This window comes from Capsicum annuum, unplaced genomic scaffold (assembly GCF_002878395.1).
Source record: "Capsicum annuum cultivar UCD-10X-F1 unplaced genomic scaffold, UCD10Xv1.1 ctg2516, whole genome shotgun sequence".
Classification (NCBI taxonomy): domain Eukaryota; kingdom Viridiplantae; phylum Streptophyta; class Magnoliopsida; order Solanales; family Solanaceae; genus Capsicum; species Capsicum annuum.
Genome location: NW_025831345.1, coordinates 891,567 through 898,740, shown reverse-complemented (window position 1 = coordinate 898,740; position 7,174 = coordinate 891,567).

Below are 7,174 nucleotides of genomic sequence, written 5' to 3'. Positions count from 1 at the left end.
TCCAACTACTAAAATAAACTAAGTACTGAAATACTGGAATAATAAATCTCTCCTAAAACAATAAGGACTTACCACTAGTCTGCTACTGATGGATCAGGCTGCTAACTATGATCGGTAGCCCATGCATCTGAACTTATGATATAAGACATCATAGCACAAAATAAAAGCATGCGTCAGTACTTTGAAAGTACTGGTATGCTAAGTGAGGTAGGATGGGATGCATGGGTTCATATTCATGAATAATAATAACTAAATAACATGAGTATAATTGAATAATATTACATGCATAGAATTCATAAACTGTAACTAAGGTAATGATAACATTGGATACTGTGTTTGGAATTATTAGTTTACTGATATCTGAGTTTACTAATACTATATTACTATTAATTGAGTGATTGTATCTGACAGTCCTAATTATTGTGGATTTATTCTAAGTTCTATGCTGAACTGAGTGACTATTTCTGACAATCCAAATTTCTATAGAATTGAATTGTGTTATTTTTTGAAGACTGAAATTGAGACTATAGGAGGTAATCATCTAACAAAAATTCCCCTCTCTGAATGGATTAGGGTCTAACCCTTAACCCCAGTCGAAAGTGTGTCAAAACTGTGCCACGGGTAAAGACAATCTGAGTAGCCCTCATCTAGCAGGTGCTCTAAATGAGAACAGTGGTACCCTCAAATAGTAGGTAGGACACCTCTTCAACCCTCAACTGGTAGGTTGATGTCTCAACTTATGTTGGCTATGTTGTTCGAGAACTCAAGGACTACTTCTACGGATCACACCCTCTGCTGGCAGGTGAGTCCCCATCCTTTGGTTCACTCGGTGGTGAATCCTATTCCTAAATGAATAGACACTTGGTTGAATTCTAAACTGTACTAGGCTGGACTGAACTATTACTGATCTTACTATCTAATTGAACTAAATTGAGTTCACTGAGTTTTGTTAAATGATAGAGTAATACTGAATCCTGTTAACCGATGGAATACTAGAAAGTTCAGTTGACTAGCCGAATATACTGAGGTCTAAACTAAATACTGAACTATAACTGTGACTGATTACTGAGGCTACTATTTGTGACACTACTGAGATTGTCTTGTAATACCACAGATCTATGTAAACTGATAAGTTTTTTGGAACTAAATACTCCCAGGACTTGATAGCATGAAAATTTAATCATAGCATAAATATAAAAGGGCAAAACCATATGCAATTGATCATAACTCATTTATAGAGACATTTTATAAAAACACTTACATGATATAACTTGCACATAAGCTAACATAACATGATTGTTTTTCTCTTTTTCTTTATTTTCATGACCAATTTATCAAACACTTGGAGGACATAATCCATGAGTTCACTGTTAAAATTTGAACTGTGAGTAAAGTAATTCATGAATGTATTACTTTACGTCCAGAAAATTTATCAAACACTTAGAGGACTTGAAAAATTTTAGCTAAGTATACAAGGCTGGACTAAATTGTTACTGATCCTACTGTCTAACTGAACTGAACTGAGTTCACTGATTTCTATTAACTAATGGAGTACTACTAAATTCTATTAAATGATGGAATACTACAGAGTTCTATTGACTAGTTGAATTTACTGAGGTCCGAACTAAATACTAAACTATAAATATGACTGATTATTGAGGCTACTGTTCAACACTAATGAGACACTTCTGTAACTACCATAGCTTTAGGTAAACAGCTAAGTTTTAGGGAACTAAATACCCCCAGACTTGATAGCCTAAAAATTTAATCGTAACATAAATTTAAAAGGGCAAAACCATATGCATTTGATCATAACTCATTCATAGAGACATTTTATCAAACACTTTCATGATATAACTTGCACATAAGCTAACATGACATGATTGTTTTTTCCTTTTTCTTTGTTTACATATGTAATTTATCAAGCACTTGGAGGACATAATCCATCCACATGACACTAACCACATATAGGCACCATAATTCAAATGCTCATTTAAAATTTCAAGGGTTTAGCACGGATTCACATGATTCTATACATATATCAAATAATTCCACATGAAACTTGTAACAACACATGGATTAGAAACCCAATTAATCATAAAAATCATGTACTAAATACACTTGAGGTTTTAAAAATAGATTGTTGAACTCCAAGGGTGGAAGGGACCCTTGGATGAACACTTGAAATACCTTAGCAATTGAATTTAGAAAGATTGATGGTATGTTCTTGAGCCTTGAATTGTATTTAAAATCTCCTAGGGTTTGTTCTGGAGAGCAACTTGTGAAGAATGAATAGTTTTTGCTCTTAGAAGAGTTTAATTTCATGTTTTGAGGATGATAGATGTGGGAAAAAGACCCAAATACTCCTGAGGATGCAGCTTTTTAATGAATGAAAATTGACCTAGCGACGCCCAGACCAACGCACTGTGTTGTTAACATCGACACATTGGCCAATGCACCGTATCGAGTCTACATTGGCTTACTAGAATTTGCACTAGGAAATGGAGGAAAATATTCATCGACGTGACGGGCAATGTACCGAGTTGACATCTCGTTGATCCACTGGTTTTAGCTTTCACGTATGTTTTAAACGAAGTCCAAGAAATCTAAAAGTTATCCAGGAACACCTACTGATATTTCAAATCATATTTCAACCTAAAAATCATACGTTAAGGTCATGAGGGTCATAAAATAGTGTTTCTAACCTACGAAGGCTAAAATAACACTAAGTCTGAATACTTAGCTAAAATTTTCCATGTAACAAGATTTAAAGGACTGATTGAGTTAAGCTTAGGATTTTACAATATCTCCCCCTTGGGAACATTCATCCTTAAATGAGGTTGACTGAGTCGAGTATACCGATAGACTAGATTTAGACACAAGACATGCACAACTATAACATGATTTAATGACTGACACTACTAGTATGATTAAATTTTATACTGAACAAGCATATCTGATGCATGAGTATATGGTTGAACATAATTCATAAATACATGACTGGAATTATTGATAAGCTGAGTTTCTCATACTGAAAATGTATATTTGATACATGAATACATAACTAAAAAATACAATGGTAACTCATACCATGCCTATAAGGGAAATCTGAGAATGGAATTTAGTAAGTTCAAGGGAAAACTGTTACCTTGGGCTGAGTTTGAGTTTGCGAAGAAGAGGTGAGGATGCTTGGTCAGCATATCTGCTTTTTCTTCCAAAGTAGCTCCCTCAATGGACTGGTTTCATCAAAAAACTTTGACTAGATGGACTTCTTTGTTCCTCAGTCTTCAAATCTGATAATCGAGGATTTTGACAAAAATCTATTCATAAGAGAGGTTGTTCTTAATGTCTATACTCCCTACAAGGACAACAAATTTTGGGTCACGTATGGATTTCTTTACCAAGGAGACATAAGATATTGGAAGGACTGAAGCTAAGTTTTAAGGCAACTTAAGCTCATAAGCTACCTTTCTAAAATAGCTGAGAATTCGGTAAGGACCGACATATCGAAGATTGAGTTTTTGCTTCTTGCCAAACCTCTTTACTCCTTTCATGGAAAAGATCTTCAAATACACATAATCACCAATCTCAAACTTAAGATCCTTTCTCCACACATCTACATACTATTTTGGTAGGCTCTGAGCTATCTTAAACCTTTCTATTATCAACTAAACATTCTTTAAGGTGCCAAACACAATGTTAGGCCTTACTACTACAGCCTCTCCCACTTTAAACCAACCAATGAGAGACCTACATATCCTCACATAGAGCACCTCAAATAGAGCCATCTGAATGCTGGAATGATAATTGTTGTTATATGCGAACTCAATCTTAGAAAAGTGGTAATCCCAACTACCTTTAAAGTCTATCGCACACGCTAACAGCATATCCTATAAAGTCTAAATGGCCCTTTCTTCTTAACCATATTTTTGTTGGTGAAAGGATATACTAAGATGAACTTGGGTACCAAGACCCTTTTGGAAGGCTTTCCAGAAATAAGAGGTGAACTGCGTGCCTCTATCTGAGATAATGGACAATAGAACTCCGTGTAATTTGACCAACTCTCTGACATAGAGTTTTTCATAATCCTCATTTGAATAAAAGGTATGGACTAGTATGAAATAGGCAAATTTGGTCATCCCATCTATAATGACCCAAACTAAATCATGCTGACGTTGAGTACGAGGCAAACCCATCACAAAATCCATATTCACCTCTTCCCACTTCTAAATAGTAATACTAAGATCCAGCATAGCCCCACTAAGCTTTTGATGTTTGATCTTAACCTGCTAACATATTGAACACTTGGTTACACACTCTATAATATCTTTCTTAATCCCACGCTACCAATAGATCTCCCACAAATCATGTTACATCTTAGTGGCCCCTGGATGAATAATATAATGCACACGATGCACTTTTACAAGAATCCACTATATTAGGTCATCTACACCTAGCACACATAGGAAACCCTAATAATTTATAACACCATCTCCTCCTTGGGTTAAAACCTCTACCTTCCAATCTCTGACTGATACTTCCAACTTAGCTAGACTGGGATCCCTATCCTGCTATTCCTTCACTTCAGAAACCAGGGATGATTCTGAAATGTTCTGTACCCATACATTACCTTCAGCTAAATAGATAAAGTGAACACCTACTCTAGAAACTTGATGAACCTCCTGAGCTAACTTTTTCTTACCATGGCCACGTGAGCAATACTACCCATATACATCCTACTAATAGCATTATCCACTACATTAGACTTGCTCGGATGATACAGAACACTTATATTATAATTATTTAACAACTCCAACCACCTTCTGTGATGGAGTTTTAGGTCTTCCTTAGAGAACACACATTGCAGACTCTTAGGTCAGTGAACACATCAACATGCACTCCATAAAAATAGTTCCTCTAAATCTTTAAGGCAAATACTACTGCTGCTAACTTAAGATCATAATTTGGAAAGTCTTTTAATGGGGCTTAAGTTGTTAAGAGGCATAGGTTATGACCTTACCTCTTTAAATCAAATAACACCTGAAACTAATTTTGGAAGCATCACAATACACAACAAAGATGTTTGAACCATCTACCAGAGTCAAAACTCTAGTTGTAGTGAGTCGAGTTTTCAACTCCTAAAAACTCTTCTCACAAGAATTTGACCATAAAAATTTGACCTTATTTTGAGTCAATCTGAACATAGGGGTTGAAATAGATGATAATCCCTCAACAAAATATTGGTAATATCCAGCCAAACCTAAGGAACTCCAAATATCTAATAGAGAAATAGGCCTATCCAGTTTCTCACTACTTCAATTATTTGGGGATCAACACTAATACCATCACCAGAAATGATATGGCTGAGGAAGGCTACTGAACTTAGCCAAAATTTGCACTTACTGAATTTGACGAATAGCTAATGGTTTCTGAGAGTCTGTAGTACTATTCTGAGATGGTCTGCATGATCATGCTCACTGCGAGAGTAGATAAGGATGCCATCTAAGAAGACTATAATGAACCTGTCCAAGTACTACTTGAATGCATGGTTCATTAAGTCCATGAAAGCTATTGGGGCATTAGTAAGACTAAATGACATGACTAAGAATTTAAAGTGACCATACCAAGTTCTGTAAGCTATTTTTGGAATGTCACATTCTCTGACTTCGAGCTGATGATAGCCTGATCTAAGGTCTATCTTAGAAAAATAACTGGCACCCTAAAGTTGGTCAAACAAGTCATCAATTCTGGAAAGTTGATACTTGTTCTTGATCGTGACTTTATTTTACTGACGATAGACTATACACATTCTGAGAGAACTATCTTTTTTACTCACGAATAGAATTGGTGCACCCAACGGGGACACACTAGGACTGATGAATCCCTTATGTAGAAGATCTTTCAACTATTCTTTAAATTCTTTGAGTTTAACTGGAGCCACTCTATATGGAAGAATAGATATAGGCTGAGTGTCTAGAAGAAGGTATATTCCAAAGTTGATTTCCCTTTTGGAGGTACTCTGGGAAGATCTTTGGGAAACACGCTTCAGAATTCACATACTACTTACACTTACTCAAGAGTACGGATTTCCGATCTAGAGTCCTGGACTTCAATGAGATAGTAGACACATCCCTTAATATCATTTTCCTTGCCCAAAGGTAGGAAATAAGTTGGACAATTCTGTTTCTACAGTTGACTGAGGCATAGTAGGAATGAAGCTAATCTATGACGAGAATGATATCAAAATCATTCATCTCTAATTCAACTAAGTCAGCTAAAGTAAATTTATGAGATACCATAATCGGTTAGTTCCTGTATACCCGTTGGGCTATAATGAATATACCCACTAGGGTAGAGATGGAGAAAGGCTCTGCTAGGATCTCAGGACTAACTCTGAAGTCGACAGCTATATAAAGAGTTACAATAGATAAAGAAGCTCCTGGATCGAGCAAACCATGAATAAGTAAATGATAAACTTATAATGTACCAGTGACCACATCAGGAGATATTTCCTGATCCTGTTGGAACTGAAGGGCATAGAGTCTGTTTGGGCATTACCCACTGGTAACACTAGAAGTGCCACCCTATTGTTTTGGGTGACCAAACTTAATTGAAGGACGATTATGCTGATGCTGGGAACCTGACTGGGGACAATCTCTAACTCTGTGACCAATCTTGCCACACCCGAAAGACACATCACCGACATCTCTGTAGATACCCTAGTGGTTTCTGCCATATTTTTAGCAAAGAGAAATAATTTGGGCGCTTTTAACACTACCCTTAGATTAGGGCCTATCGCCCTATCTCTGTTGCCATCTCTTAATTTTAGCACTGGAGTACTAGCTGAGGATGGAGCTTGAACTAAGGATTTAAGGTGTAACCAAGAAAGATTCCCACCCTCTGATTTAGGCTGGGCAAAGTTGAAACTACCTATTTTCTCTCTCTTGCTCTCCCTTTACTCCTTCCTATTCTTAGCCTCCTCTATCTACTGAGCATGGACCATGATCCTAGATATGTCCATAACTTTAATCAACATTATGGTCCAACACTCCTTGACCATACTATTATACATGCCTGACACAAACTTAATCATCTTAGATTTGCTATTTGCTACCACATGAGGAGCATATCTAACTAATTGCGTAAACATTAGAAAATACTTTTTCACTATAAT